Source organism: Chaetura pelagica, unplaced genomic scaffold, assembly GCF_000747805.2.
Source record: "Chaetura pelagica isolate M959 unplaced genomic scaffold, ChaPel_1.0 scaffold32, whole genome shotgun sequence".
NCBI classification, from domain to species: Eukaryota; Metazoa; Chordata; class Aves; order Apodiformes; family Apodidae; genus Chaetura; species Chaetura pelagica.
In genome coordinates, this window is record NW_009952368.1 from 1,281,494 (window position 1) to 1,289,924 (window position 8,431).

Sequence of the window (8,431 nt, forward strand, 5' to 3'; positions counted from 1 at the left end):
CAGCACTTTTGGGGTGCAGGCAGCTCCCCTGGGAGCAGCAGGCAAAGCATCCACAGGGATACAGCAGGGACACCAATGCTCCATGGAGGTACAAAACAAAACGATCAAGAGGCTCCAGACCATCTCCAACCCAATCCCAAGCAATGCCCAGACTCAATCCCAGGTGTCCAGGGAAAAAAAGGTGGTAAATTAAGGGATCTGAAGCCCTGGGGGTGAGTTGTCCCACAGGAAGCATCCCCAGCAGCTTCTGGCTATATCCAAATATCAAAAAAATAACCCACTCCATGGCTCAGCACCTCCAGCATCACCTCGATGGTCCCTCAATCCCTTCAGCCACACCAGGAGGAGGATGCTTGTCCCGGGGAGATCTTTCCAGCACTCTCAACAGCGGGAGAGGCTGAAGGTGGTCCCCACTGGGGTGGCAGTGAGCTGGTAGGAGGTGATGGCTACTTACGGTCCGTCCTCTTGGTCCAGGCAGGACCACGGTGGGATCTACGAGGCCATCCTCTCTTCCCCTGGCAGAGGGAAAAGGGACAAAAAGAAAAAAAAATAACATCCTTTAGGGCTCCATCAGCACACAGGAGAAGCCATTGACCTTTAGAGAGTCGGGTGGATCCCTACGGATCCCCAGCACCATGGGGACCCAGCCTCAGGGGACAGGCACCTCCTCCAGCACTGGCAGCACCCGCCTTCCAGCTGCTTTGAAGGAGCAGGTGTGGCAGTTTGGAGCCAGAACCTCACCACAGGTTCTTCCTTTCCCACAAAAATCCCTTTCCATGACTCACTCGGAATTTTAGGGAGTGGGTGATGCCCATTCCCAGGGGAAAGGGGGATGCAGCCCTGCTCACCTCTGCAGCTCTCCCGCCTCCCTGCACAGAGGAAACTCCTTAATCCCACAGCTCCAGCATCAGTTCCCCCAAAACTTGCCCAATTCTGCATCCTTGGTGCAAGATCCCGACGACTGGGGGAAGGAAAAACCCTGCTGAGATGCCACCAGGCACAGAAACCTTTCAAAGGAAAGCCTCTCTGCAGGGCCAGCAGCTCTGCAGTCATCTTAATTACCCCAGCTCATTAGCAGAAGGGGGAAAACAAGCCACCTGGTGGGATGGACATGGGACAGCAGCAGTCCCAGCTCATCCCAAAAAACAACACAAGGAACAATCCTGGTTTGGTGCCAGGAAGTGGGATGCAGGTGGGGACAGGTGGCCTGGACAGGCCCTGCAGGGTATCATCAAAGCTTCTGCTCCTGTTCCAAAGGGAAACTCAAAAGGGCAGGAGGTTTTCTTCCCTCTCCACACCTTCTCCAGCTGAAGGCAGGAGATGCCAGGAGCCACCAAGCCCCTCCCAAGGCACGTTTCACTCTTAATGCCCCATTTGCTGCATGCTTCCCCTGGGAAGATGAGGGATGGCTCCATCCCAGTGCCACATCTTCCCTCCCCGGCTCTGCTTTCTCCTACCTCCACCATTTTCTTGAGGGCGGTGGGATGAATCCAGAGGGCTGGGGACAATGGGCAGTGAAAGCAGCTGGGTCTGTAAGTGCCAAAAAAATTCACCTTCCTGTTCCCAGGGTCTTTCCAGCAGGTCTGAATCCAAAGGAGCATCCAACACAGTGGCTGCTATGGAGCCACGAGTTACAGGATTCCCTATGAGGTTAAAGTCACCCCAGGGAGCTCCTGCTAAAGTGTTCCATGGAGCAGCACCCAGCCCAGGAGGAGGAACAGAGGAAGGAAGAGGGGATGCTCGGAGCTGCCTAGAGGTGGGCAAAGGGATGTCTCCAATATTCCCAACAGGACAATGCAGCCCAGGATAAGCAGGAGACTGTGTTCCCTTCAAGCACCCAGGAGGACCCAAGGCCTTGCCTGGAGCTGGTCTTTCCAGCTTGACTGGAAGAGCCAGGAGCTGGATCCCCACCAGTCTTCCCAGGATTGTTTCCCAGCCCAAGGTCCAGATAAAACCCATCGTGGTCCAGGCGTCCAGCAGGCCCAGAGCCAGCAGCAAAACCCATCCCAGCAGAAAATGAACATCCCGTATCCCAGAGCCCCATAGCTGAATTCTGCTGTTTCCTCCCCAGGCTCCCAGCTAGGCTGCCTGCCTCCGTTTCCCTTCCGTCCTCAGTTTACCCTCCTGCCTCCTGGTTGCATTTAAATAACAATTTTCAAACTTAAGGGGGGAAGAAAGACACCACATCCTCTGCCCAGCATCTCTGTATGCCCACCAGGATGCTCGTGGCTTCGGGTGGAAGAAAAAAACAACATGCAGCCACATCCCTTCTGCTGGAGAATCCGGGGGGGATGCAGGAATAGTGGGGACATGCAGCAGAAGAAGGGACAGGGAAGAGCTGCCAGATCCCTCCCACCCATCATCCTCCCTGCCAGGACCCTCGGGGGGGACTGTTAAAAAAGAGGAGGGGGAGGTGGTGGCAGCGTTTGAGCAGCCAGACCTGAAGCGCAGCAGCCGTCCCTGCCCGTCCCTGCTCCATCACCGCTCTCCTGCCAGAAAATTCCCTCCCAAGGGGGAAGAGAGCAAAACCCAGGCTGGGAGGGGAATAAAACCCAGGTGAGCTCATCCTCCTCCTCCAAAGAAACCGCCCCTACTTGGCAGGAGCGAGAAGTTTCCAAGTCTGGCACATCCCTCACGTCACCCCGATCCTATCACCCCGCACAGGGTTTATTCCCCGGGCAGGTATTTAGTGGGAGATAATCCGGCCGCTTCCTTCGCGAAATTCCTGAGCGGGATGTGATTCCTTTTCAGCAGAGGTTTCCCTGCTGATCTTCGTCCCAACGGATGTTCCTTGGCCAGGAAAAGCCACCCCCAGAACAACCTCAAACCTCCCCCCTCATCTGTGGGGGTTTTTTTCCCCCTAAATTAATAATTGATTAAACCTTTTATACCTGTTCATATTAAACCCCCGAGAATGGGAGGAAAACCAAAGCTACAAGCCGGATTATCCAAACCAGCCACCAACCTAAAAATAAAACTGCTATTTCAGGACCAGCCTCCCACGACAAACCCACCCCCCCCGCCCCCCCCGAAAAATAAAAAGGGATTAAATAAGCACAAAAAAACGCCGCTGTTTCCAAGCGTGGGGGGTTCAGCATCACCGCAGGAATAGTGGGGACATGCAGCAGAAGAAGGGACAGGGAAGAGCTGCCAGATCCCTCCCACCCATCATCCTCCCTGCCAGGACCCTCGGGGGGGACTGTTAAAAAAGAGGAGGGGGAGGTGGTGGCAGCGTTTGAGCAGCCAGACCTGAAGCGCAGCAGCCGTCCCTGCCCGTCCCTGCTCCATCACCGCTCTCCTGCCAGAAAATTCCCTCCCAAGGGGGAAGAGAGCAAAACCCAGGCTGGGAGGGGAATAAAACCCAGGTGAGCTCATCCTCCTCCTCCTCCTCCAAAGAAACCGCCCCTACTTGGCAGGAGCGAGAAGTTTCCAAGTCTGGCACATCCCTCACGTCACCCCGATCCTATCACCCCGCACAGGGTTTATTCCCCGGGCAGGTATTTAGTGGGAGATAATCCGGCCGCTTCCTTCGCGAAATTCCTGAGCGGGATGTGATTCCTTTTCAGCAGAGGTTTCCCTGCTGATCTTCATCCCAACGGATGTTCCTTGGCCAGGAAAAGCCACCCCCAGAACAACCTCAAACCTCCCCCCTCATCTGTGGGGGTTTTTTTCCCCCTAAATTAATAATTGATTAAACCTTTTATACCTGTTCGTATTAAATCCCCGAGAATGGGAGGAAAACCAAAGCTACAAGCCGGATTATCCAAACCAGCCACCAACCTAAAAATAAAACTGCTATTTCAGGACCAGCCTCCCACGACAAACCCACCCCCCTCGCCCCCCCCGAAAAATAAAAAGGGATTAAATAAGCACAAAAAATCGCCGCTGTTTCCAAGCGTGGGGTGTTCAGCATCACCCACCTGACAGAAAAAAAAAAAGCCTGTTTTGGGTTTATTTCTTTTCTGTGCCTCCAAGAGAAGAGCATCCCGAGGCTCTGCAGACACTCCCCCCACTCAGGCGAGCCCAGCAAATAAATAATTAAGATTTAAACACACATTTGCATCATGCAGATAATCTGTCAATTTAACTTGTAAATGCCATTGGAATTCAGCAGCAACTTTTTTAATTAGGCAGCAAAGGGGCCTGGGAAGCCCCAGCTGCTGAAGGACTGGAAGGATTAATAAAAACTGAATTTTTTTGGGGGAGTTGACAGGTTTTATCCTCCCTCCACCCAAAGATGGTGCCACGCACCCCAAAATCCTCATGGGTTTTTTTGTGTGTGTTCGTTTGTTTGGTTGTTGTTGTTGTTTTTCATAAATAGTGCACTTTCAAACAGGGGCTCTTGGGCACCCCCAGCTCCCCCCACCCTGAATGCCAGAGCTTGTCACCCGGCCCCAGCCGGGGTGGGAACCTGTTGAGCCCAAATGTGCATGAACAGCCACTTCTTTGTCTCTTTTTTCCTCCTCTATTTTTTGTTCCGAAGCAGCGCCCAGTTATCGCACAGGGATGGGCCTGAGGACTTCCCAGCCCCTTGGCTCCATTCCTGACTCCTTGTTCTCCACTTTTCCCTGGCACCAGCATCACATTTAACCCTTCAAGTCCTTCGCTCCTTTTCATTTCTGACACCATGTCCTTGTCCTCCTTTGACCCTGCAGCCCCTCTCTGGGCATTTTTCCCACTTATTTCTCACTTTCCACCCCATTTTTCCCACAGGCGGGTCCAGGTCCATCCCAGTGCCATAAAATCCCACAACACAAACCCTGTGCTGGGGGGACTGGATGAGCCCAACAGCCATGGAGCTGCCGGGATGGGATTTTAATACCTGGACAGAGGCTTTTTATGACTTGCCACAGGGATGCACCCAAAGTGCAGCAGCAACACCCCGGAGCAGCAGATTTGCAGCATTGAAGGATCCTCAACTCTTGTTTTCTGCCTCAGTTTCCCCTTCTTTGGAGGCTCAGGGAAGCTCTGCCCTAACAGCAGGATGCAGCAGTGCTCCCAAGCCCCAAACCTCAGCTCAGAATAGAAATTAAAAAGGAAACATTTTTTTAAAAAAATTAAATAAATTTTAAAACCCAACCACCCGATGGAAATGTCGCAAGCAGCTCAAAACCCATGGCAGGATCCGGGGCTTGTGCAAGGCCACGGGGTGAGGTACAACCAGCATCATGCTCCAGTTTCAACCAAAAATGCCCCAAAAACTCAGGCCGGGCTGCAGAGGAGCCAGGGAGACATTTTGCAAAGGGGAAGAGCCCAAGCAAGAACAGCATCTGGAAGCGATTGGAGGCGGGAGCCTCTTCCAGGCAGGGAATTCCAACGACGTGAGCTCAGGTTAGAGCCTCCTTCACAGACCCAAGATTAAGGGAAAAAAAACCCCAAGCTTCAGCATATATATTTTTAAACCCTCAAGAAAGGAAGAGGAAAGGTGGCAGCTCCCCGCTCAGTGCTACCCAGACATGACTCGGTGACTGGGGCAGATTCCGATTTACAACTAAAACAAAACACCCGACGAAAAAGGAGAAACGTCTCCTTAGGTTTGTTGATACAATTTTGCAGGCGTGGTGTGGGGCAGTGTCCTCCTGCAGGGCTGCCTTGTGTAAAACAGCCTGGCTTTGCCTCAGGCTGCATCATCCATCCCCTGGGATTGCTGTATCCCACCCCGGAGCATCGGCACCAGCTGCATCCCGGGATGGGCCTGGAGAGCAGCTCAGGAAACCCAGGAGCATCCCGGCATCCTTGGGATGACATGGAAGAGCCAATGGAACAAACCATCTGTAAGCCTGTGGGACAGGGAGCACCTCCCCAGCTCCTACCCACCTTCCAGGCAGCTCCATGGTCCCCCTCCTGCACCAGGCCCGCCGGGAGCTGCGCTCACCAGCAACACACATCCTGGAAAGGAGCCGCCACCAGCACCAGCCCGGAATCACTCCCAGCATCCAACAAGTCCAGAGCAAAACCAGGATGGAGGGGGGAGCTCCTCCTCCGGTTCTGCTGCTCCTCACTGGCCAAATCCCTTTCTCCTTCCTCCAAGGAAACTTTTCAGCCCAATCCTGATCACACGCAAGATCAGCAGCTGGATTAGCAAGAACTGAGCTTTTTTGGGGTCCGGTTTTTTTTCCTCTTTTCCCTCCCAAGAAGACACAAGGTTTTCCTAGAAAAACCTTGAGAACCATGAAGATCTCAGCTGGAGGAGGGAGAGGCCACTGGTGCCCGAGTGCACAAGGGGAGGTTAAAAAGAAAAGTCCACAAAAAGAGAAGCAGAAGTTGCAAAGAGAGGATGAAAGTGTGAAATAATTTCCTGTGCTCACTGCAAAATCCAACCTGCTTGTGTCAGTGATGGATGAGGGCCCCCAGCCCAGGATGGGGTCTCCATACAGATGCCAATCTCTGCATCCCTGCCCCTTACGTAGCCGCTGTGCTGCACTCAGAGAGCAACTAAAAGGGGTTGGGGAATTTAACACAATTATTTAGATTTTTAAAATAAAGTGAGATGGAAAAAGCCCTCATGAACAAACCTTCCAGCTCCGAAATACTCAAGGGTAAAGGACTGTTGCCTCACACAAGAGGATAAGCAACAGAAGATGTGGGATTTAGAGGCATCACCAAATAATTTGTTTTAATTAATTAATTCAATTTAATTTATCTAACATGAGAGTGGCTGTGGACTGAAACCTCCCTGAAAAAAGCCTGGCATCCACCTTTGCTGCTGGTGGCAAGTGTGGGGACAACACAAGCTGAAAATATGCAAACTTGGAGACCTAAGTGTGGCTGATCCAGAGTATAAAATGGACTTAAATAAATGTTTCTACTCCCCGGCTGGGCTGGAGACCAGAAGGGTGGTCCCAGCTCCTGTGGACACCCCACGCACAGATCTCTGTGGTGGACATCCCTTAAAATTAGTGTCTGTGGATGGTTCCTCTTCTTATTTTACGTGTGCAGAGCTCTCAGCCTGTGTCCTAGTGGGATCCGGTGCCTCACCTGTAGCTATTAAATCCTTGCCCGGAGCTGGGGGAGTGAGCAGCCCACTAACAACACTGATAATTAAGCACAGGGTCCAGCAAAGTGCATCAATCCCATCCCATCACTTGTAATGACCTTGGGAGTTTGTTATAGGTTGTTAGGAGCCAGGGTGGCAATACCAGAGGAGCCAGCACTGGCTGGAGGAGGCATCTCCAGAGGTGAGTTCACCTCCAAGTCCTCTGCTCAAAGATCCTGGCACTTCCCAGGCTGGGATTCAGCACGTGCTGTGGAGAGCTGCAACACAACGGGAATTGTACTGGGAATTGCAATGCACGGAGAAGTGCGATTGCACTGCAACACGACGAGTCCACGTTGACTTGCAGGCCAATCCCAGCCCTCACATCCCCCTGCACAGCCCATCTCCAACCCCAGAGCTCCAGCGCAGGGACCTGCATGGATCTCCCCTGGGCCATCCCCCTGCTCCACCACCAGCCTCTGCACCTCCAAGGGTGGTGGAGCAGATGGCCAAATTCTGCCAGGCTGTCCCAAAATCTCCACCATCAGGAGATCATGCTTTAATTAGCTCACCTCATTAAGAGACGGGGACCAAGCAGCCCGGCACTGACCCAGGACTGCACAGGTATTGCTCCACTATCCCAACAGATGCAACCCATGCCCAGTGCCCAAGCTTAGCAGCAGACATACCCTCCCAGCAGAAGATGTTTCCTTTGTTCTCCACTCCTCAGCACAACCAAACCCCATAAGCTCACCCCACCAAAGCCCATTTGAGGACAAACATCCTCATTCTTCTGCAGGAACAAGCTCACCCCGTGGGAGAAGGTGCATGAGGTGGGGTGGGAGGGGGTTTATTGGTGTCCTGAACCAGGACCCGGGGCATGTGTGGATGGAGCCACCGGGACGGGTTCCCCCTACCCCTTTGGGATCACCAGGCATCCATCACCCGGGCTGAGGATGCTCATGGAAAATTAAAAAAGGCTCAGAGCAGTGAAATAAATCATCTCATGGGGCACATTCTCCCCTTTCCCGGGCCTCCAGGAGGATCTTCCCATCCTTATCCTGACGTTCCTACCACCAGAAGCCCCCGCACGCTCTGGGGAGACACCAGAAAGCCCGTGCTGGGGGGTCCCGGGGGTCCCGCTGTCCTTAGGGTGCCCATGGACAAGGCGATGCCCAAGGTCAGATATTCCTTGTGGGACTGGGGGGAAGGTTTTCCCGGGAATAGAGCAGCTGGAAAGGGACGGCAAGAGACGGGGAAGCGGGGGGGCTGGGAGGCTTTTCCTCTCACCACATTACATTACATTAATTAGAAAAATAAGAATTAAAACAAACAACCAGCAAAACCAAGAGGAATAAAGCCGCTTGCAGGGTGGAAGGGATGGGGGGGGGGTCCCTCCCTTATCCCCAGTTCCCCCCCCTTCTTCTCCCCAGTCCCCCCTGCAGCCCCTGCCTG